The 22,541-nt window shown below is 41.0% G+C and overlaps 1 protein-coding gene and 1 pseudogene across 1 annotated transcript in view; both read left to right on the top strand.

The window, feature by feature from the left end:
* Positions 1 to 22,541, top strand: part of GRIN3A (glutamate ionotropic receptor NMDA type subunit 3A) — a 204,687-nt gene that overhangs the window by 106,905 nt on the left and 75,241 nt on the right. The gene's annotated exons all lie outside the window — the stretch shown is intronic.
* On the top strand, positions 8,665 to 9,955 carry LOC109563307 (uncharacterized protein C1orf21 pseudogene; annotated as a pseudogene).

The raw sequence follows: 22,541 nt of genomic DNA, 5'->3' as shown, positions 1-22,541 counted from the left end.
ACCTAGTATGGGCTCACTTATGTATTTAGGAAGCAGCTGCTGTTAGCTGATCTGGGTGGCTTTAATATTTGCTAGGGTGACCTGGCTCTACTCCACACGCCTCATTGTCCAGCAGGCATGTCCTTCTCATGTAGAGAATGAGCAAAAATGTACAAGCACTTTTCCAAGACTGTTCTAACGTATGTCTGCTAACATTCTAATGACCAAAGTAAGTCACCTGCCTGAATCAGTCAAAAAGGGAGGTTCACTCAGGGTCACACGGCAAAGGAAGTGAATCCTAGAGGGGAGAAGAATTGGAGCCATTAATATACTCAATAGACTGCACCCACTTAATCTGTCCAGAATTTGGTTTCCTAGTCTGTAAATAGAGAACACAACAATTCCTTTGTCCTGACACCCTGGGTTGATGGGAGGAAATGTATGAAAGGCTTTTTTAAGTTCTTTAGCTGAAAATGAATAGACAAATACAAAAAAAAAAAAAAGAAAGAAAGAAAGAAAGAAAACTTACTATGGAAACCTAACGAATTAGTGTCACTTTGTGGTTTGCACACCGGCTAACTACATATTTAAGCTTAAAGTCCTAGTTCATGTTCGTTAGAAGAGTTGTCTCAACAAGGTTAGAACATTTTCCAGGTTATAATCAAAAAAGGACATCTGAATACCAAATTCAGCCCCCTGGAGGAGTGAGGTAAGCTCAAGAATACTCATGATGACAACTAAAATATCAGCAATGGCTACTTCTGGAGGAGACAGTAAAATCAGGAAGGGAAAAGAGCTACTTTAATGTTTTATACCGTAAAACCTTTGTTTGTATTTTACAGTGAAAATGGATTCATGTACTATTCTGGCATTAAGTAAATGAATTTTTTTGAAATTTTTTCATAAAATGAAACTAGTTAAGTTTTTCCATAATTTCAATTTCAATAGCTTAAAAATTGATCTGACTATTCAAGGTTGTTTCTGTCCAGTTTTCATCCTTAAATATTACCTATATAGTCACGCTTTCCCAGGTGATGCAGTGGTAAAGAATCCACCTGTCAGTGCAGGAGACACAAGGGATGCAGGTTCAATCCCTGGAACGGGAGGATCCCCTGAAGTAAGAAATGAAAACACACTCCAGTATTCATGCCTGGAAAATTCCATGGGCAGAAGAGCCTGGTGGGCTACAGTCCATAGGGTCACAAAGGGTTGGCCAAGACTGAGCACACGTGATTTCGATTTCTGGGTCGGGAAAATCCCCTGGAGGAGGACATGGCAGCCCATTCCAGTATCCTTGCCTGGCAAATCCCAAGGAGAAAGGAGCCTGGAGAGCTAAAGTCCATAGGGTGGCAAAGAGTCTAACACAACTGAAACAGCTTAGCACATAAGATCAACATAGTTCTAATATTCTATAGTTCTTGGAAGAAATTGTCTATTTGCAGATGAGCCCACTTATCTGAAAATTGTCCTTCAGAATATGAACTCAAAAGAGGTAGGGTTAACTCAGAGTTTATAAGTGACCAAATTTTTTAATCAATATTTTTGTTAAAAATATTTTACTACTTTTTAATGTATACCAATGTAACAGATGATCTTAATCAAGTAGCTTCCACTTATAATTATTAATACTTTTCTAAACTGGTGAGATACATTTAACTTATCTTCTTAAACTCAGTATAGATTAATTAACACCATGAATTTTTAGGTTCTGAGAAAACTTTTGTTTTTTATTTACATTCTGGGTATATTCATTCATCACACACTTTCAAAGAATTTACTGCTACTATCTAGACACTAGAGAAAGTTCCTAGACTTGTTTTCCAGTTTGCATCAAGCGGATTTCTGCATATAAATTGCAAATTCCTCAATTCACGTTCCTACTTTGTTTGTGAGAATTACTTGAGATAGCAGAATTAGAACTACATTCAGGTTAAATTCCAGTGGCAGCACACAAGTTCAATCTGTTGAATGTGTATTTGACATAGTTCCACTTGCTTAATCTTGCTGATCCTCATTTTTCTCAACTGCAAACTTTGTGAATCATTGCATGTCTTTTTTATTGTGCATGAAAAATTTCTGAAATTTGCAAAAAAACGGAGAGAGGGAATGCCTCTTTAACTTAGCTGACTGCTACTTTCTGATGCTTGGCTCACAAAGCAGAAATGCTGCTTTAGGTGTGCTGCTCTTGTGATTCATTTAACAAGAGCAAATGTGCTGAACAGAAGAGAAAGATAAGCAAATACCAGCTCAGACCAAACTGGAAGATGGTCTCAAATGGAAAAGCTGGCAGCAAGGTACAGGCAGGCTGCCCTGGAGGAGGTGGGTAGAGGAGGCATCTTCTTCTCTCAGATGCATTCATTCGGACTAGATGCTTGAATTCTTTGAGGGCCCCTCCAGTATAATGACTCAACCACTGATTCCCTGAGTTCTCTAGAGCAAAGACAGATTGACTATTCAACCATAGCAAACAAAATTATCAGAAAACAGCTCAAGTATCAAGGGCTAGCCTAAGGGAAAAGTAAAACAAGAGGAAAGTATCTCTCTTCTTTCTGTTATCCTGTAGTTTGCCTGTCTTTTTGCTTGTGATGCTTTACTTTAGCGGATCTCTAACAGGTTGGTTTCCTGGGCTCAGTGCTATGGAATTACTGACCTTTAGGCTAAACCTCCTACTGTACTTTTGCATCCAGCCCACCCTGAATTAAGGCAAAATTGGGCTTACTTTAATATTTAATTCTACTAAATAAAAACTGGCATTAAAACAAGTCCCTGTGCCTTAAGGATTTGGGTAGAGCTGTGCCAAAAAGCTTACATCACTAGACTGCAGGTAAATTTATAGCTGTTTTCATTCATTTGCATTTAATCAACCCAGGCTTGCTGAGTTTAGGTTCGGCAAGGACCTTATTGGCTGTTACAGTTTGCAGGGTACAGGACTGCTGGTGACGTGCAATGACTCAAGTGAGAAGTTTGAGTTCCACAGTCTGCAGGTCATTTTTCACCTTGAAGTTTGGCTGGATAGCAAGTCAATTATATAAACAAAAAGACAATGTTGTTCTGATGCCATGAGGTAAAAGGAGTCCTCCCATTTCCATAAAAGATGTTGGTTCTGGCCTCAGCTGACCTGGTTCAAACTTCAGTTCTGTCACTTACAGTGAAATTATATCTTTAGAGGAATTATCATTGTAAAGTAACTGTATTGTGATCATAATTATCTCTGAAAATCCCATTAAGACAATATTTTACCTGCAGTTGGGTTCTAGAGTCAACTGATAGGTGGGTATAGCAACAGCATGGGCTGAAGAGCCTGGAGGAAGTTATCTCAAGTCTCTGAGCTTCATTTCCCCCAGTCATGAACTAGAGCTTTTAACAGAACCTACCTCATAAGGATATAGGAAGGCTGAAATGAGATGACAAGCGTGGAGGGTCATGCATGTAATCAACACAATAGATAGCCACTAGTATTAAGAAATTTTTAGGGACTAGGTAAGCTCTCCCAGTTAGCTGTTGGGCTACATGTACAATGGCTGAACTTTTAGTTAGTAGTTTTGCATATAAGGGAACCGAGTCTCATAGCAATTAAGGGAATAGCTGGTGAAGCCAAAAACTTTTGTGCTATGTATAATGATAGTCAAGAGCATAAATAATGGAGCCACACAGGCTGCCCAGTTCTCTCATTTATTGGCTCTGTAAGCTCAAACAAGTTAGTTACTCTGTGCCTCAGATTGCTTACCTGTAAAACTGAGGTGATGATAGAATCAACCTCATAGGATTGTCATAATGATTATAAAAGTTACTCTGCCCAAAGCATTTAAACAATGCCTGGCCCATAGTGACTACATCATCATCACCATTATCATGATTGTTATTCTCCCATGCCTCTGTCCTTGGAAATACCAGTAGTTTTATAGTACCAGTATCAAAATGATTAGTCTGACATATAAGGGAGAACTGGCCCTAGCTCCACAAGATCACACAACATAAAATGGGATTCAAAGGAGACTTTCAATAAGACAATTGGAATGGTTTCAGTGAACTGAAAAGGACAGCCTGCTCCAGATGAACAGAATAAAGCGTTAGACCAGGATCAGAGAAGCAAAATAAAATGACTTGCATCAAAGAAAGGGAACAGTCAAGAAAGAAGATAGAACATTTGTAGAAGAATAGTAATAATCCTCCTCTAGAAATCCTATAGCTTCTAGCCTTTAGACTACAAAGACCCATGGTAATAGCCCCTACCCTTGTATGAATATACATGAGACAGAGGGACCCCAAGGACTTCTAGAGGCCTAAACAATGAGTACCACAGTGCCATTTCATGGATGTTGCTGGGCAAGTTAAATTCAGGAAATTAATTTTTAGAGAACATAAAGACTGTAAACTCATGGTTTCATAAATAGGAGATCGAAAAGTATTGTTGAGCATAGCTTACTATAAAGTAGAAATAAAGAATAATTATTTTTGTCAGCCAGTCATTTGAGGAGGGAATTATACATTCAACAGGATTGTATTTGAGCCTGAATTCAGGGTTTTTAAGCTCACTTTTGCTTTATTTTTTGTGACCTGCAGCAAGACCTTTCTTCCCCTTTTTCATTAGAGCATAACTCTCCTTATCATACAGATCAGAATGTTTACATACAAAGTCTCTGCAGTCTGACTAAGTTCAGAGCCTTCCTATATTGGCTGATTCACCTCGGGCAAGTTATTTAAACATAAACCTTATTTCTTGTGTGAAAGTTGGAGATGAAAATAAATACCTTGTAGTGCTTTGGCCACCTTATGCGAAGAGCTGACTCCTTGGAAAAGACCCTGATGCTGGGAGGGATTTAGGGCAGGAGGAGAAGGGGACAACAGAGGATGAGATGGCTGGATGGCATCACTGACTTGATGGACGTGAGTCTGGGTGAACTCTGGGAGTTGGTGATGGACAGGGAGGCCTGGCATGCTGCGATTCATGGGGTCGCAAAGAGTCGGACATGACTGAGCAAATGAACTGAACTGAACTGAACTGAGGGTTGCTATAAGGCTTAAAATATACAATCCACTTAAGGTTCTAGCACATGCTTGGCACATGGCGAGTTCTTAATAAATGCAAGCTACATACATACATATGATTAGACAAAATGATCTCTGGCGTCTCCTCCAGATGCTCTTTCCTGTAGCCTGGACACATTTCTTAAATATTTATTTATCTATTTGGTTGCATCAGGTCTTCATTATGACACTCAGGATCTTTCATTGCAGTGCACGGGCTTACTTGTCCCCAGTATGTGGGCAACTAAGTTCCCCGAACAAGGACTGAACCCACATCCCCTGCATTGGAAGACAAATTTTTAACCACTGGACCACCAGGAAAGTCCTCTTGGACTCCTTATTTTTATAGCCTCCCTGACTTTGACATGTCTCTTCAGTGTCAGTCCCTCATCCCCACTTGTAACCTGAGTGAAGAAAAGAAGCAAATAGATGGCCAGTGTGACAGCAAATATGTGTATGAAGTTGTAGTGATGCTGGCCAGGGAGAACCAAGCAGGGAGGGCTCAGTTCTCCTACAGCCACTCCCAAGACTGCTAGGTTTTAAACACATGGGTTTGACCCCCAGGGGTTCAAGGATGAATGTGCTTGTTTTAGGTACTCTGTTATCCATCTAGCTTCTTTTAACCTTGTATGAATAGAACACAGAAACCATCAGACTGCTCGTGCCTTGTGAATAGAATAATGTGCATGAATGAGTTTTTTAAATAGCACAGTTCAAATGTTGCTGTTTTTGCTGCTTTGCTATAATTGTGATAAACACATTGTTTAAAAACCCAGAGGGAATGGGCTTTTTGTCTTCTTTTTTAAACCAGCACTAGTTGTTTGGATTAAATTGACCATTAGGCATGAGAAATGTCTATGTTAGCTATAGTTTACAGAAGAAGAATCTTTCCTGAAGGCAGGATAAATGAAAGATTAATAGTACAGGTTCTCAGGTTTCTGGATCCACCTCCTTGATTTGCCACTTTATGGTTATGCAGCCTTGGGCAAGTTGCATAACCACTTCCAGATTCAATTCCTACACCTCATCCCATCTTTGAAATGGGGATAATGATTATATGTACCACAAAAAGATGCTATGAGGATTAATTTAAGATCTTGGCACAGTGCCTGGAATAAAGAAGACATCCAGTAAGGGTTAGCTATTACCATTATTAAAATGGAAGAAACAACATAGAAATAATGATTAACTCCAGCTTTGATAAGATGGCAGATATACAAAATCTGCATCAAAAGGATGAGAAGTGGAGGAAATGGCAAATAAGAGGATGAAATGAAGAAATAACTTAGCTTAAGTGAATATGTGTGTCACTGGCCAGTTGTCATAACTTTGGGCCTGTGGAGGCTGCTCCAATAGCACCTGCCACTAGGATTTAAGATTAAATTCAAAATTAGTCCAACATCATACAAATGCTTCTATTTGAAATTGCATGACCAGAGCCTTCCTGCCACTGGTCCTAGAAAGAAACAAAGGACTTTAATAGTCTGGACCTCCTGCTGGGTGTTAATATTCCATGCAGCTAAAAATGAGATGTATCATCATTGCTAAGGCCTAAATTTAGGCAGCGCCAAGAAGCAGTAATCCAAGTCTATGTCCTGACCAGTAACGCTGAAGAAGCTGAAGCTGAATGGTTCTATGAAGACCTACAAGATCTTTTAGAACTAACACCCAAAAAAGATGGTGTCCTTTTCATTATAAGGGACTAGAATGCAAAAGTAGGAAGTCAAGAAAGACCTGCAGTAACAGGCAAATTTGGGCTTGGAGTACAGAATGAAGCAGGGTAAAGGCTAATAGAGTTTTGCCAAGAGAACGCACTGGTCATAGCAAACACCCTTTTCCAACAACACAAGAGAAGACTCTATACATGGACATCACCAGATGACCAACACAGAAATCAAATTGATTATATTCTTTACAGCCAAAGATGGAGAAGCTCTATTCAGTCAGCAAAAACAAGACCAGGAGCTGACTGTGGCTCAAATTATGAACTCCTTATTGCCAAATTCAGACTGAAATTGAAGAAAATAGGGAAAACCACTAGACCATACAAGTATGACCTGAATCAAATCCCTTATGATTATACAGAGGAAATGAGAAATAGATTTAAGGGACTAGATCTGATAGACAGAGTGCCTGATGAACTATGGATGGAGGTTCATGACACTGTATAGGAGACAGGGATCAATACCATCCCCAAGAAAAAGAAATGCATAAAAGCAAAATGGCTGTCTGAGGAGAACTTACAAATAGCTATGAAAAGAAAAGAAGCGAAAAGCAAAGGAGACAAGGAAAGATATGCCCATTTGAATGCAGAGTTCCAAAGAATAGCAAGGAGAGATAAGAAAGCCTTCCTCAGTGATCAGTGCAAAGAAACAGAGGAAAACAATAGACTGGGAAACACTAAAGATCTCTTCAAGAAAATTAGAGATACCAAGGGAACATTTCATGCAAAGATGGGCTCAATAAAGGACAGAAATGGTATGGACCTAACAGAAACAGAGATATTAAGAAGAGGTGGCAAGAATACACAGAAGAAAAAGATATACATGACAAGATACATGAAGATCTATACAAAAAAGATCTTCATGACCCAGATAATCATGATGGTGTGATCACTCACCTAGAGCCAAACACCCTGGAATGTGAAGTCAAGTGGTAAAGCTAGTGAATGTGATGGAATTCTAGTTGAACTATTTCAAATGCTAAAAAATGATGCTGTGAAAGTGCTGCACTCAATATGCCAGCAAATTTGGAAAACTCAGCAGTGGCCACAGGACTGGAAAAGGTCAGTTTTCATTCCAATCCCAAAGAAAAGCAGTGCCAAAGAATGCTCAAACTACCACATAATTGCACTCATCTCACATGCTAGCAAGGTAATGCTCAAAATTCTCCAAGCCAGGCTTCAGCAATACATGAACCGTGAACTTCCTGATGTTCAAGCTGGTTCTAGAAAAGGCAGAGGAACCAGAGATCAAATTGCCAACATCCGCTGGATCACTGAAAAAGCAAGAGAGTTCCAGAAAAATATCTATTTCTGCTTTATTGACTATGCCAAAGTCTTTGACTGTGTGGATCACCACAAACTGTGGGAAATTCTGAAAGAGATGGGAATACCAGACCACCTGACCTGTCTCTTGAGAAATTGTATGCAGGTCAGGAAGTTAGAAGAGTTAGAACTGGACATGGAACAACAGACTGGTTCCAAATAGGAAAAGGAGTACATCAAGCCTGTATATTGTCACCCTACTTATTTAACTTATATGCAGAGTACATCATGAGAAACGCTGGACTGGAGGAAGCACAAGCTGGAATCAAGATTGCCGGGAGAAATATCAATAACCTCAGATAAGCAGATGACACCGGCCCTATGGCAAAAAGTGAAGAAGAACTGAAGAGCCTCTTGATGAAAGTGAGAGAGTGAAAAAGTTGGCTTAAAACTCAACATTCAGACACTTTAGTTGGGAGCCGTGCGCCGCGCTCAGTTACTGGAGAGAGCTGGCCGCGCGCCGCCGCCTCCAGCACGCACGCACCCGGGCCGGGCTTCGGGGGCTTCGGGGCTCTTACCCCCGGCCTCGGGAGGTGGGGGAGACCGGGACTCACCGTGGGGAGGAGGAGGAAGACAAGGAGGAGGGAGGAAGAAAACCTGCGAGGAGGAGGACCGAGACGGGGGGCGGGAGTCTTGCCACCTTCAGCCCCGCCGCGAGCGCCCAAGGTGCACCCATCTTGACCGACTCAGCAAGAAGGTGGATTTTCCCTGCGTCTAAAGAAAAACAACATGTCCCCGTGCCTGTAGAGATGATTTGCAGTTCAGCCCGGCGGAAGCTGATCGAATGAGACTATGGGCTGTGCCTCCGCCAAGCATGTTGCCACTGTTCAATAGGAAGAGGAAGCCCAGAAAGGGAAGAACTACCAGAACGGAGATGTGTTTGGCGATGAGTATAGGATCTAACCAGGGGAAGAGGTCAAATACATGAAAAATGGGGCAGAAGAGGAGCAGAAAATAGCAGCCAGGAACCAAGAAAACTTGGGAAAAAGTGCCAGTTCAAATATAAGACTTAAAACTAATAAAGAGATCCCAGGATTAGTTTATCAACCCAGAGCAAACATGCACATCTCTGAAAGCCAACAAGAATTCTTCAGAATGCTGGATGAAAAAATTGAAAAGGGTCGAGATTATTGTTCGGAAGAAGAAGACATCACATAGCACCAATCCTACCAGTCAAACCGGGAGCTACTACTGTGTAAATAGGTTACACCCCAGATGAAATCTTTGCAAAGGTTGGTTCTCTTCAGCGAACAGCACTATAGCAAAAGAAAATCGTTCCATATCGTATGCCCCATTAAATTACAGTGTTTCTTAATGAACTTGCAAAGGAATATTGCTAAAAACAAACAAAAACTGTTATCAAACTTTCTTTGTTGCTGCTAGTTAAAACTTGTTGCAACTTTTCACTTCTCTCAGTGTCCAGGTCTACAGCAAACTTCTGCAATTTCACCTTAAAGATACTGTTGGTTTTACAGATGCTCTCCAACCTATTTTCTAAAAGATGAGGTAGTGGTGAACTCAGATATCCAACTTCTGTTCTAGACTGGTTCCGCTTCTAAGACAAGCGCCTCCTTCCCCCTCCCTCTTCCCTGCCTCCCCCAGCAGTCCAGAGCCTTGCTTCTCACTGGCAGTGTTGTGCTTTGGAGATGGGATGGTTGCTATGGCAAGCCTAGTTTCTCTGCTAAGAAGAAGTAGAGATGCTATTATCAATTCAAAGCATGTCGTGACATGACTCCTGGAAGTGACACAGGAGCGAGCAGCAGGTGGTTTCATTTCCTGGGTCTCTTAATCAAAGATCAAGCTTGCAACATCAGTTTTGCTCAGATGCAGACGGAAGTGTGATCACAATCATTTTGAATCCCTCTTGCCCACTTTTTTTTCTAAGAAAATAAACATTTTACTGTTTAAAAAAAAAAAAATTCAGAAAAGAAAGATTATGTCATCCAGTCCCATCACTTCATGGCAAATAGATGGGAAAACAGTGGAAACAGTGGCTGACTTTATTTGGGGGGGCTCCAAAATTGCTGCAGATGGTCATTGCAGCCATGAAATTAAAAGATGCTTGCTCCTTGGAAGGAAAGTTATGACCAACCTAGACAGCATAGTAAAAAGCAGAGACATTATTTTGCCAACAAAGGTCCATCTAGTCAAGGCTGTGGTTTTTCCAGTAGTCATGTATGAGTGAGAGTTGGACTATAAAGAAAGCTGAGCACTGAAGAATTGATGCTTTTGAACTGTGGTGTTGGAGAAGACTCTTGAGAGTCCTTGCACTGCAAGGAGATCCAACCAGTCTATCCTAAGGAAATCAGTCCTGAATATTCATTGGAAGGGCTGATGCTGCAGCTGAAACTCCAATACTTTGGCCACCTGATGTGAAGGGCTGACTCATTTGAAAAGACCCTGATTCTGGGAAAGATTGAAGGCAGGAGAAGGGGACGACAGAGGTTGCAATGGTAGGATAGCATCACTGACTCAATGGACATGAGTTTGGGTAAACTCCAGGAGTTGGTGTTAGACAGGAAGGCTGGTGTGCTGCAGTCCATAGGGTCACAAAGAGTTGGATGCGACTGAGCAACTGGACTGAACTGAACTGAAGAAATCTACTGAGATTTACCAAATCTAGCTCTGTTTATTCGGGCTTCCCAGGTGGTACTAGTGGTAAAGAAAAGAACCCACCTGCCAATGTAGGAGACAAGAGATGCAGGTTTGATCCCTGGGTTGGAAAGATCCTCTAGAGGAGGTCACAGCAACCCACTTCAGTATTCCTACCTGAAGAATACCATGTTCAGAGGAGCCTGGTGGGCTATAGTCCATGGGGAGCTGGGCATGACTAAAACGACTGAGCACGCATGCAGCTCTGTTTATTCACCTCCAAAGGTGACACCACTTAAGCAACTGTTCGGATTTTAGACTAGAGGAGTCAAAGCAATAGTCAGATCAATTATTGTCCATATCAGGGACCAGAAAACACTTTGTATTTGAGCCTAATAGTAAATATTTTAGGCTTTGTGAAACCATAGAGTCCCAGCTCTTACCTTTGTAGTTCAAAAGCAGTAGACAATACAAATGATGGAGCCTGGCTGGGTTTCAATAAAACTTGATTTACAAAAGCAAGTGGCAGGCTGGCTTTGGCCCATGGGGCATAGTTTGCTAACCCCTAGTCTGTACAAGGGATTTGATGCAATGACTCAGGTTGTCAGACGAACCTGGGCTACAGCTCAAGTAAATCAAAGGTAATGTCAAAGAATGTTGTTGACTAGAGATTACAGACTGAAAAGAAAAAAGGCAGTAAAAATTGTGAATCACTATATTTTACACATATAATTTATATAATATTATACATCAACTATACTTCAATAAAGAAATTTAAATGCAAATAAAGGAGAACCTTACTTCTGTAATATTCTGTAATATTACTCAGCCATAAAAAGGAATGCATTTGAGTCGGTTCTAATGAGGCAGATGAACCTAGAACCTATTATACAGAGTGAAGTGAGTCAGAAAGAGAAAGATAAATACCATATTCTAATGCATATATACAGAATCTAGAAAAATGGTACTGAAGAATTTATTTACAGGGCAACAATGGAGAAACAGACATAGAGAATATGGACTTATGGACATGCGGAGAGGGGAAGAGAGGGTGAGATGTATGGAGAGAGTAACATGGAGACTTACATTACCATAAGTAAAATAGATAGCCAACAGGAATTTGCTCTATGGCTCAGGAAACTCAAGCAAGGGCTCTGTTTCAATCTAGAGAGGTGGGATGGGGAGGGAGATAGGAGGGAGTTTCAAAAGTGAGGGGATATATATATACCCATGGCTGATTCATGTTGAGGTTTGACAGAAAACAGCAAAATTCTGTAAAGCAATTATCCTTCAATAAAAATAAATAAATTTTTAAAAAGAAAATGGGAATAACATGGAAAAATACTGTGATATAAAATTTACTCCGTAATTCACAATACAGAAACACTGGGTAACATTATTTTCAGCCTCATTTTTCTATTTTCTAATGTTCATGCAATCCATGGGGTAACAAAGAGTCAGACACAACTGAGCAACTAAATAACAACAACAATGTTCAGAAAGTGAGTAACAACTCAGTGAACACACATCCCTGTTTTTGGGGGGATAATTCCAGTGTGTCTGCTGTCTCTGTAATAATCAATAGTGTCCTCTTTTAAAGAAATGTCCTAGTTTGCAATATGAATCATACAGTCACATCTATAACAACCAAAATGATTTTGAATTTGTAGCACAGACAGGTTTGTATTATTTAAAGTCATCACCAAAACTTGGACAATAACACAAGTCTATAAAGGCAGAATGTAGTGCTAGAAAAGGCTAAGGGCTTCAAGTCAGACAGAGTCAGATTCAGATCTTAATTTATCTCTTTCTGCTGGCCTAAGACAATGTGCTGAAATCTCCATGAATCTCAATTCTCATATGTAGCAATAAATAATAAAAGCAGCAATATCATTAGATTTAACTGTGTTAGCATATAGTAAATATTTGTAAATATTAGCTGTTATTTTACTATTATTACGTATTCAAATAGATTTTTTGGGTGGGACACAAAGACATCCTTCCTATACAGAAGATATGCTTCAAGAAAAGTGATTTCCTTGTCACTGGAGACATCCAAGCAGAGACTTAACAGAAATATAGTAGTGATGTTATAAATAAAGTTTTGCTACTTAAAGTTTGATCCATGAACCAAGGTATCAGTGTCAATAGGAAGCCTGTTAAGATGTAGATTCATAGACTCTAACATAGACCTAATGAGTCAGTGTCTAAATTTTGAAGAAACTCCAAGTAATAGATATGGCTTTGCTATCAAGGACTCAGCCATCACTGGATACAGCAGATGACTTTTAAAGCTCCTCTGAACTCTGAGACCACCCCATTTATAGAGTCCACAAGTTTTAAGTGGGTAATACACTGGCATGAGGAGGAATAAGGTCCCAATACCTAGTATATCCCATTCCATTGGTAAAGTTAAAAATGGCCTTTTCCACCCACCTCCACAAGACATTTTACCAGGCCTAGTGACTACATTCAGAGAAGGCAATGGCACCCCACTCCAGTACTCCTGACTGGAAAATCCCATGGATGGAGGAGCCTGGTAGGCTGCAGTCCATGGGGTCGTGAAGAGTCAGACACAACTGAGCGACTTCACTTTCACTTTTCACTTTCACACATTGGAGAAGGAAATGGCAACCCACTCCAGTGTTCTTGCCTGGAGAATCCCAGGGACGGGGGAGCCTGGTGGGCTGCTGTCTATGGGGTCTCACAGAGTCGGATACGACTGAAGCGACTTAGCAGCAGCAGTGACTACATTCCACCCATTTAAGTAACAATCTCAGATAAGTACAAATATAGACCCCAAGTGAAAATACCCCACATTAAAAGATTGTTTTTTAATCGAAATCATCACATCTACAGAGCTTCCCTGGTGGCTCAGACGGTAAAGAATCTGACCCAAGTTCAACCCCTGGGTCACGAAGATCCTCTGGAGAAGGGATTGGCTACCCACTGCAGTATTCTTGCCTGGAGAATTCCATGGACAGAGGAGCCTGGCAGGCTACAGTCCATGGGGTCGCAAAGAGTCAGACATGGCTAAGTGACTAACACTTTCACGCTCATTACATCTACCATAGACAGAGAAGCTTGACTGTTTCTTGAGTTTGCTTCCATTTTGTTTTGAGCCACTTTGCTTTCTTCAAAATGTCTGATTATTCTCCACACAGGTGCTCTGGGTAGAGTTCAGTATTCCATTAATACTGAACAATTCACATACAAATGGGTAGTTTAACCTTAGATATTTCCCCAAGGCCTGAAGAGGCTGACACAAATATAAACAGAATTGGAAGAGCTGGTAAAATATTTAGCTGAAACTTTAAAGAAATTTTTCTCTCTCTGGGGCTTCCTGGTGATGGTTGTAATGCAGCTGAACTACTTTAGCTCTGTATGTTTTATCCTCCCTCCTGGATGCAGGCTTTCTGATATCCCTGGATGTTTGAATTACACACCACATGGACACAAAGGGCGGACTACGCTAGTCTATCCAGTTGCATCAATAGCTTCTTAGATCCCTTTTCTGATTCTATTATTCTGTGACTGCCTAATAGCTCATCCTTTTTTTGTTGTTGTTAGAATCTCACATATACAGATAAAAAAGAACATACTATTTTGAAAGAATTAAGATAAGAATTAAAGGAAAACATTTAATGTTTAAAAGGAAGACAATATGAAGTGGGACACAAGTGTCTATTTTTAATGGGTCTAACCTAAGAGAATTTTGTTTTAATAAGGATGACTTATTACACCAATACTTACCAGGGATCTGCTCTGTATACCAAGCACTATATTTGCTTCCTGATGATAATGATGATGAGAATAATAGCAGCTAACGTTATAACCAACTTAGATAGCATATTCAAAAGCAGAGACATTACTTTGCCAACAAAGGTCCGTCTAGTCAAGGCTATGGTTTTTCCTGTGGTCATGTATGTATGTGAGAGTTGGACTGTGAAGAAGGCTGAGCGCCGAAGAATTGATGCTTTTGAACTGTGGTATTGGAGAAGACTCTTGAGAGTCCCTTGGACTGTAAGGAGATGCAACCAGTCCATTCTGAAGGAGATCAGCTCTGGGATTTCTTTGAAAGGAATGATGCTAAAGCTGAAACTCCAGTACTTTGGCCACCTCATGTGAAGAATTGACTCATTGGAAAAGACTCTGATGCTGGGAGGGATTGGGGGCAGGAGGAGAAGGGGCCGACAGAGGATGAGATGGCTGGATGGCATCACTGACTCGATGGACGTGAGTCTGAGTGAACTCCGGGAGTTGGTGATGGACAGGGAGGCCTAGCGTGCTGCAATTCATGGGGTCGCAAAGAGTCAGACATGACTGAGCGACTGAACTGAACATTTGCTGAGGACTTATGACTTCACAAATGAGGCACGCATAGGCCCAACACTCATGGAAATGTAAAAGCAGGCAGGAAAATTAGACATTGAACAAATAATCCCAGGTGTTACTAATGTGATATGAAATTGCAGGGTACAATGGGAGGGTGTTGCAGGTGGCCTGATCTAGTCTAGGGGTCAGCAAAGGCTTCTCTGAGGATGTGACATTTTAGAATTAGCTACACAAAAGAGAAGCATCCCAGGTAGAGTGAGGGCAATGGGCAAGAGACCTGATCAAGCAAAAGATATATGTTGCAAGAACTGAGAAAACTGGCTAAAACTTCGGGGCCCAGGGGAGAGTGGGAAGATGAGAGTGGAAAGAAGGTGGTGGGAGCTGGATCTTGCTGAGGCCAGAGTTTCAGCTTCATCCCAGAGCAATGAGGAGCCACTGGTAGATGTGAAACAAGTGGGTGACATGACCAGTTTGGGGCTTTAGGAAGATTACTCTGACTGGATTGGAAGGGAAGAAAGGGAATGTGCAGAGGGTAGGAATGATGGTGGCTTAGACTGGAGAAATGGCAGTGTTTGTAATACCTCTCCAGCTTAGAGTCAGATCCCAGTCAGGCTAACAGATGCATCCTCCCGTAGACCCTGGTTATTTATGTTAATATTAAGGGAAATTTCCATTCTCAAAACTGCTTCCTTCACATGCATGAGAGCCATGCCACAAAGAGGCATGAATGAAAGGCAGCAGGAAAACATGGAAAGGAGACAACACAAGGCTCACTCAACCTCCTCTGGAATTCCAAGCCTGGATCTGCTGGTTCCCAACTCCCTTCGGTGTCTTGGGAAGCAGTGCTGTATTGATGCACTCAACAAAGAAAAGAAGTGCAGAGTTTGCCTAGAAATAGTTCATAGGCCATAAAAATATTGCACAGTATAATGTGAGAAAATGGACTTCTAAAAAGGATTATTTTAAGATTATTATTTAGATTATTTCTAAAAAGGACTATATAAGCAAAGGTATTCTAGTTATTTACCTAAGATCCTTTTACCTTAAAAGGAGGGTTCATTTCAAAAGCCTGAGTTGTAAGCTCTATTGTTAGCCCAATCTGTGCTAAGTGGGATGGAAAGTTCTCATCTCCCTCTGGGTTCAAAGAATCCATCAGTCATTCATCAAGCATATTATTGAGCAACTACATGATGAAAGGCACTGGAATACAACAATTAATTAAAGGTTTTACATACAGCTTCCAGTCCAGTGAGAAGATGAAGGGCTAGACATTAAACTATTACACAGTTAAATTTTAAAAGTGCAACTTTGATAAGTTCTACAAAAGAAAAGTATGTTTACTATGAGGGCTTAGGAAAGGAGCCTCTGACCTAGTCAGCTACTTAGGGAAGTGATGGCTGAAAATAGAAGGATGAATACAAGTTAAATGGGTAAAGAGAGAATACAAGAATAGTGGTAAAATTGATTTGACACACATGTTTAGAGCCCTCTTCAGGTACCAAGTGTCGTAATAGGTAACTGTGGTCTGCACGTGAATGAAACCTGGTCTGCATGTTAGGGAAAAGAATAAGGGCTGAATCTTGCTAATGACTAGCTATCAGAATTTGATTATTAGTTTACCCAAACCTCAGCATCTTAATCTGTAAAGTATGAAAATGACATCTATTTTGCAGAATTCGAAATGTACAAAGCCCTTAGCTCACTGCCTGACCTGTAAGTAGCAAGTTTTTTAATGACCAGGTCCAGAGTCAGCATGACATAATGTCAGAAGATCTGTTCTTGGTGTTCGGAGCTCACTAGTGTCCATCAAACTCAGTTCAATTCAGTTCAGTCACACAGTCGTGTCCGACTCTTTGTGAAGCCATGGACTACAGCACTCTAGGCCTCCCTGTCCATCACCAACTACGGGAGTTTACTCAAATTCATACCCATTGAGTCGATGATGCCATCCAACCATCTCATCCTCTGTCGGCCCCTTTTCCTCCCTCCTTCAATCTTTCCCAGCATCAGGATCTTTTCAAATGAATCAGTTCTTCATATCAGGTAGCTAAAGTATCAGAGTTTCAGCTTCAGCATCAGTCCTTCCAATGAATATTCAGGACTGATTTCCTTTAGGATGGACTAGTTGGATCTCCTTGCAGTCCAAGGGACTCTCAAGAGTCTTCTGCAACACCACAGTTTAAAAGCATCAATTCTTTGGTGCCCAGTTTTCTTCATAGTCCAACTCTCACATCCATACATGACCACTGGAAAAATCACAACCTTGACTAGACAGACCTTTGTAGGCAAAGTAATGTCTCTGCTTTTGAATATGCTATCTAGGTTGGTCATAGCTTTCCTTCCATGAGCAAGTGTCTTTTAATTTCATGGCTGCAGTCACCATCAGCAGTGATTTTGGAGCCCCCAAAAAATAAACTCTGACACTGTTTCCACTGTTTCCCCATCTATTTGCCATGAAGTGATGGGACCAGATGCCATGATCTTCGTTTTCTGAATGTTGAGCTTTAAGCCAACTTTTTCACTCTTCTTTTTCACTTTCTTTTCTTTCTTTTTTTTTTTTTTTTTTGCTTTTCTTTTGTGTGTGTGTGTGTTTTAATTTTATTTTTTAACTTTACAATATTTTATTGGTTTTGCTATATATCAACATGAATCTGCCACAGGTATACACGTGTTCCCCATCCTGAACCCTCCTCCCTCCTCCCTCCCCATACCATCCTTCTGGGTCGTCCCAGTGCACCAGCCCTAAGCATCCAGTATCATGCATCGAACAAGGACTGGTGACTCGTTTCATATATATATTATACAGAGTGAAGTAAGCCAGAAAGAAAAACACCAATACAGTATCCTCTTTCACTTTCGTCAAGAGGCTCTTTAGTTCGTTTTGCCTTTCTGCCATAAGGGTGGTGTCATCTGCATATATGAGGTTATTGATACTTCTCCCAGCAATCTTGATTCCAGTTTGTGCTTCCTCCAACCCAGCATTTCTCATGATGTACTCTGCATATAAATTAAATAAGCAGGGTAACAATATACAGCTTTGACATACTCCTTTCCCAATTTGGAACCTGTCTGTTGTTCCACATCCAGTTCTAACTGTTGCTTCCTGACCAGCATACAGATTTCTCAAGAGGCAGGTCAGATGGTCTGGTATTCCAATCTCAGAGAATTTTCCAGTTTGTTGTGATCCACACAGTCAAAGTCTTTGGCCTAGTCAGTAAAGCAGAAATAGATGTTTTTCTGGAACTCTCTTGCTTTTTCGATAATCCAACAGATGTTGGCAATTTGATCTCTGGTTTCTCTGCCTTTTCTAAAACTGCTTGAACAACTGGAAGTTCATGGCTCACATATTGCTGAAGCCTGGCTTGGAAAATTTTGAGCATTACTTTGCTAGTGTGTGAAATGAGTGCAATTGTGTGATAGTTTGAGCATTCTTTGGCACTGCCTTCCTTAGGAATTGGAATGAAAACTGACCTTTTCCAGTCCTGTGGGCACTGCTGGGTTTTCCAAATTTGCTGGCATATTGAGTGCAGTACTTTCACAGCATCATATTTTAAGATTTGAAATAGCTCGACTGGAATTCCATCAGCTCCACCAGCTTTGTTCATATTGATGCTTCCTAAGGTCCACTTGACTTCACATTCCAGGATGTCTGGCTTTAGGTGAGTGATCACACCATCGTGGTTATCTGTGTCATGAAGATCTTTTTTGTATAGTTCTTCTGTGTATTCTTGCCACCTATTCTTAATATCTTCTGCTTCTGTTAGGTCCATACCATTTCTGTCCTTTATTGAGCCCATCTTGCAGGAAATGTTCCCTTGGTATCTTTAATTTTCTTGAAGAGATCACTAGACTTTCCCATTCTATTCTTTTCCTCTGTTTCTTTACACTGTTCACTGAGGAAGGCTTTCTTATCTCCCCTTGCTATTCTTTGGAACTCTGCATTCGAATGGGTGTATCTTTCCCTTTCTCCTTTGCTTTTCACTTCTCTTCTTTTCACAGCTATTTGCAAGGCCTCCTTAGACAGCCATTTTGCCTTTTTGCATTTCTTTTTCTTGGGGATAGTCTTGATCCCTGTCTCCTGTACAATGTCATGAACCTCTGTCCATAATTCATCAGGCATTCTATCAGATCTAATCCCCTGAATCTATTGCTCACTTCCACTGTATAATCTTAAGGGATTTGATTTGGGTCATACCGGAATGGTCTAGTGGTTTTCCCTACTTTCTTCAATTTAAGTCTGAACTTGGCAATAAGGAGTTCATGATCTGAGCCACAGTCAGCTCCCAGTCTTGTTTTCACTGACTGTATAGAGCTTCTCCATCTTTGGCTGCAAAGAATATAATCCGTCTGATTTCTGTATTGACCATCTGATGATACCATGTGTAGAGTCTTCTCTTGTGTTGCTACAAGAGGGTGTTTGCTACGACCAGTGCATTCTCTTGGCAAAATTCTATTAGCTATTGCCCTGCTTCATTCTGTACTCCAAGGCCAAGTTCTCCTGTTACTCCAGGTATCTCTCGACCTCCTACTTTTGCATTCCAGTCCCCTATGATGAAAGGACATTTTTTTGGTGTTAGTTCTAGAAGGTCTTGTAGGTCTTCATAGAACTGTTCAACTTCAGCTTCTTCAGCATTACTGGTCGGGGCATAGACTTGGATTACTGTGATATTGAATGAGGCAATACCCCAAGTCCAAGGTCAGGAGCTGTGGCTGCACTTCGCTGGAATGGCTGTGAGGAGATACCCCACATCCAAGGTCAGAGAAACCCCAGCAGGCCCTGGAGTGGCTGTGAAGAGATATCCCACTCCCAAGCACAACAGAGAAGCCCCAGCAAGATGGTAGGAGGGGCAAATTAGCCTTTAGAATTAAACCCCATTCCCATCAGAGACGCTGAGAGGGCTCAAATAAACCTTTTGCACACCAGGATCCAGGGACCCCCACAGAGATTGAAACAGAACTGTGTTTGAGCATCTCCTGTGGAGGCATGGGTCAGCAGTGGACTGCCACAGGGACAGGGGCTTTGCGTGCAGCAGACTTGGGTATGGCATAAGCCCTCTTGGAGGTGGTCGCCATTAACCCCACCATAGAGCTGCCAGAACTTACAGAGGACTAGGAAATAGACTCTTGGAAGGCGCAAACAGAACCTTGTGTGCACTAGGACCCAGGAGAAATGAGCAGTGACCCCACAAGAGACTGACTGGGACTTGCCCATTGAGCATCCAGGAGTCTCCAGCAGAGACATGGGTCAGTGGTGGCCTGCTGCAGGGTTGGGGGCAGTGAGCATAGCAGTACATGCATAGGATCTTTTGAAGAAGGTCGCCATTATCTTCATTACCTCCACCATAGTTTGGCCCCAGGTAAATAGCAGAGAGGGAACACAGCTCCACCCATCAACAGAAAATTGAATTAAAGATTTACTGAGCATGGCCCCACCATCAGAACAAGACCCAGTTTCCCCCTCAGTAAGTTTCTCCCACCAGGAAGCTTCCATAAGCCTCTTATCCTTCATCAGAGGGCAGACAGGCTGAAAACCACAATCACAGAAAACTAACCAATCTGATTACATGGACCACAGCCTTGTCTAACTCAGTTGAACTATGAGCCATGCCATCTAGTTCCACCAAGACAGACGGGTCATGGGGGAGAGTTCTGACAAAATGTGTTCCACTGGAGAAGGAAATGGCAAAGCACATCAGTATTCTTGCCTTGAGAACCCCATAAACAGTATGAAAAGGCAAAAAGATAGGACACTGAAAGATGAACTCCCCAGGTCGGTAGGTGCCCAATATGCTACTGGAGATCAGTGGAGAAATAACTTCAGAAAGAATGAAGAGACGGAGCCAAAGTAAAAACAACACCCAGGTGTGGATGTGCCTGGTGATGGAAGTAAAGTCCAATGCTGTAAAGAGCAATATTGCATAGGAAACAGGAATGTTAGGTCCATGAATCAAGGTAAATTGGAGTGGTCAAACAGGAGATGGCAAGAATGACCATCGACATTTTAGGAATGAGTGAACTAAAATGGACTGGAATGGGTGAATTTAACTCAGATGACCATATCTACTACTGTTGGCAAGAATCCCTTAGAAGAAATGGAGTAGCCATCATGGTCAACAAAAGAGTCCAAAATGCAGTACTTGGATGCAATCCCAAAAATGACAGAACAATCTCTGTTCATTTCCATCAGACTATCTGGGTTCGTATTCCACATCCAAAGTTTACTAGCTCTGTGGTCTTGGGCAAATAACAAACTTTCTAATCTTCAGTTCCTTTATTTATAAAAGGACCATAATAGAAATACCTCATAAGTTTTTGGGGAGAATCAAAGGAGAAATGTATGAAAAGTGTGAAATATGGCTAAGTACTTAGCCTATGTGTTATGTAAGTACAAGGTGCTGTCTCAGCACAGATGAATAGGTAGTAAATTATTTTTATTTTTGTTCTTCCTGGATAGGAGGGTGAAATTCGATAAGGCCAAAGACTTCAGACAGAGTCTTGATCTAGGCTTTAAAAAATGAATAGCTGTTGGATAAACAGAATGCTGATAAGTTTGCCTTGCTCAAGCTATAGGGTTGCAATCTGCTACTGTAAGAACAGCCTAGGCTTAAGGCTTAAGGAGAATATTTTAAAAGACTAGTGAGTTTATTCTAATAAACATCTTCTCTCCATTTGTTCCCATGACCTGGAAGACAGGCTGATGTGGTCGGTAATTGTGTGGACTTTGAAGTGAAACAGACATAGGTTCTAATCCAATCCCTACTACTTCTAGCTGTGTGATCTTACTACTTTTATTACTTACTATTACTTGCTACATTTCACTGAGCTCCTAGTTGATTAATCCTTAAAAAGGAAGTATTACTAGAGTCCTTTTTATGAGGTTTTTATAAGGATTAATCAGGTTTTTATGAGGATTAATCAAGATAATGCAGATAAACATCAGTTAGCACATAAAAATCAATAAATGTTAGCTAATATTATTGATGCCTCATTAAGGTTATGCTAGCATAAAACATTAGAATTTATCCAGTGTGTGAATGAACAGTTGAACACAAGTATATGCCATACAGCCTGTTCAACAGTGAGATATCCAAAGAAATATCACAAAGCAGGTGGTAAGTCACTCTGTGGCAATGATTGTAGGTATTTAACTTTGTGGGCCCAGTAACTCTGAAAATTATGCAAAGCTGCCCACCAAAAAATATTGACATAGATTAATGACTTACTTCACTGAATGTAGTTTTTTAACTTACAAACATGAGGCATGTTTCTGTAGCCAATCTATAAATAAATATATGGAACAACCATTGTTAATATCTTGATATATTTTCTTCCCAGGGGTGTGTGTGTACACATGTGTATATATGATATACATGAGGGAGCCACAGTATTTAAAATAACTATGAATGCATGCATGCTCAGTTGTGTCCAACTGTTTGCAACCCCATGGACTGTAATCTACCAGGCACCTCTGTCCATGGAATTCTCCAGGCAAGAATACTGAAGTGGGTTGCCATTTCCTTCTCCAGGGGATCTTCCTGACTCAGAGATCAAACCCACATCT

Source organism: Bos indicus, chromosome 8 (genome assembly GCF_029378745.1).
Source record: "Bos indicus isolate NIAB-ARS_2022 breed Sahiwal x Tharparkar chromosome 8, NIAB-ARS_B.indTharparkar_mat_pri_1.0, whole genome shotgun sequence".
NCBI lineage: Eukaryota > Metazoa > Chordata > Mammalia > Artiodactyla > Bovidae > Bos > Bos indicus.
The sequence above is the reverse complement of the archived record's forward strand: the minus strand, read 5'-3'. Positions and strand labels throughout refer to the sequence as shown.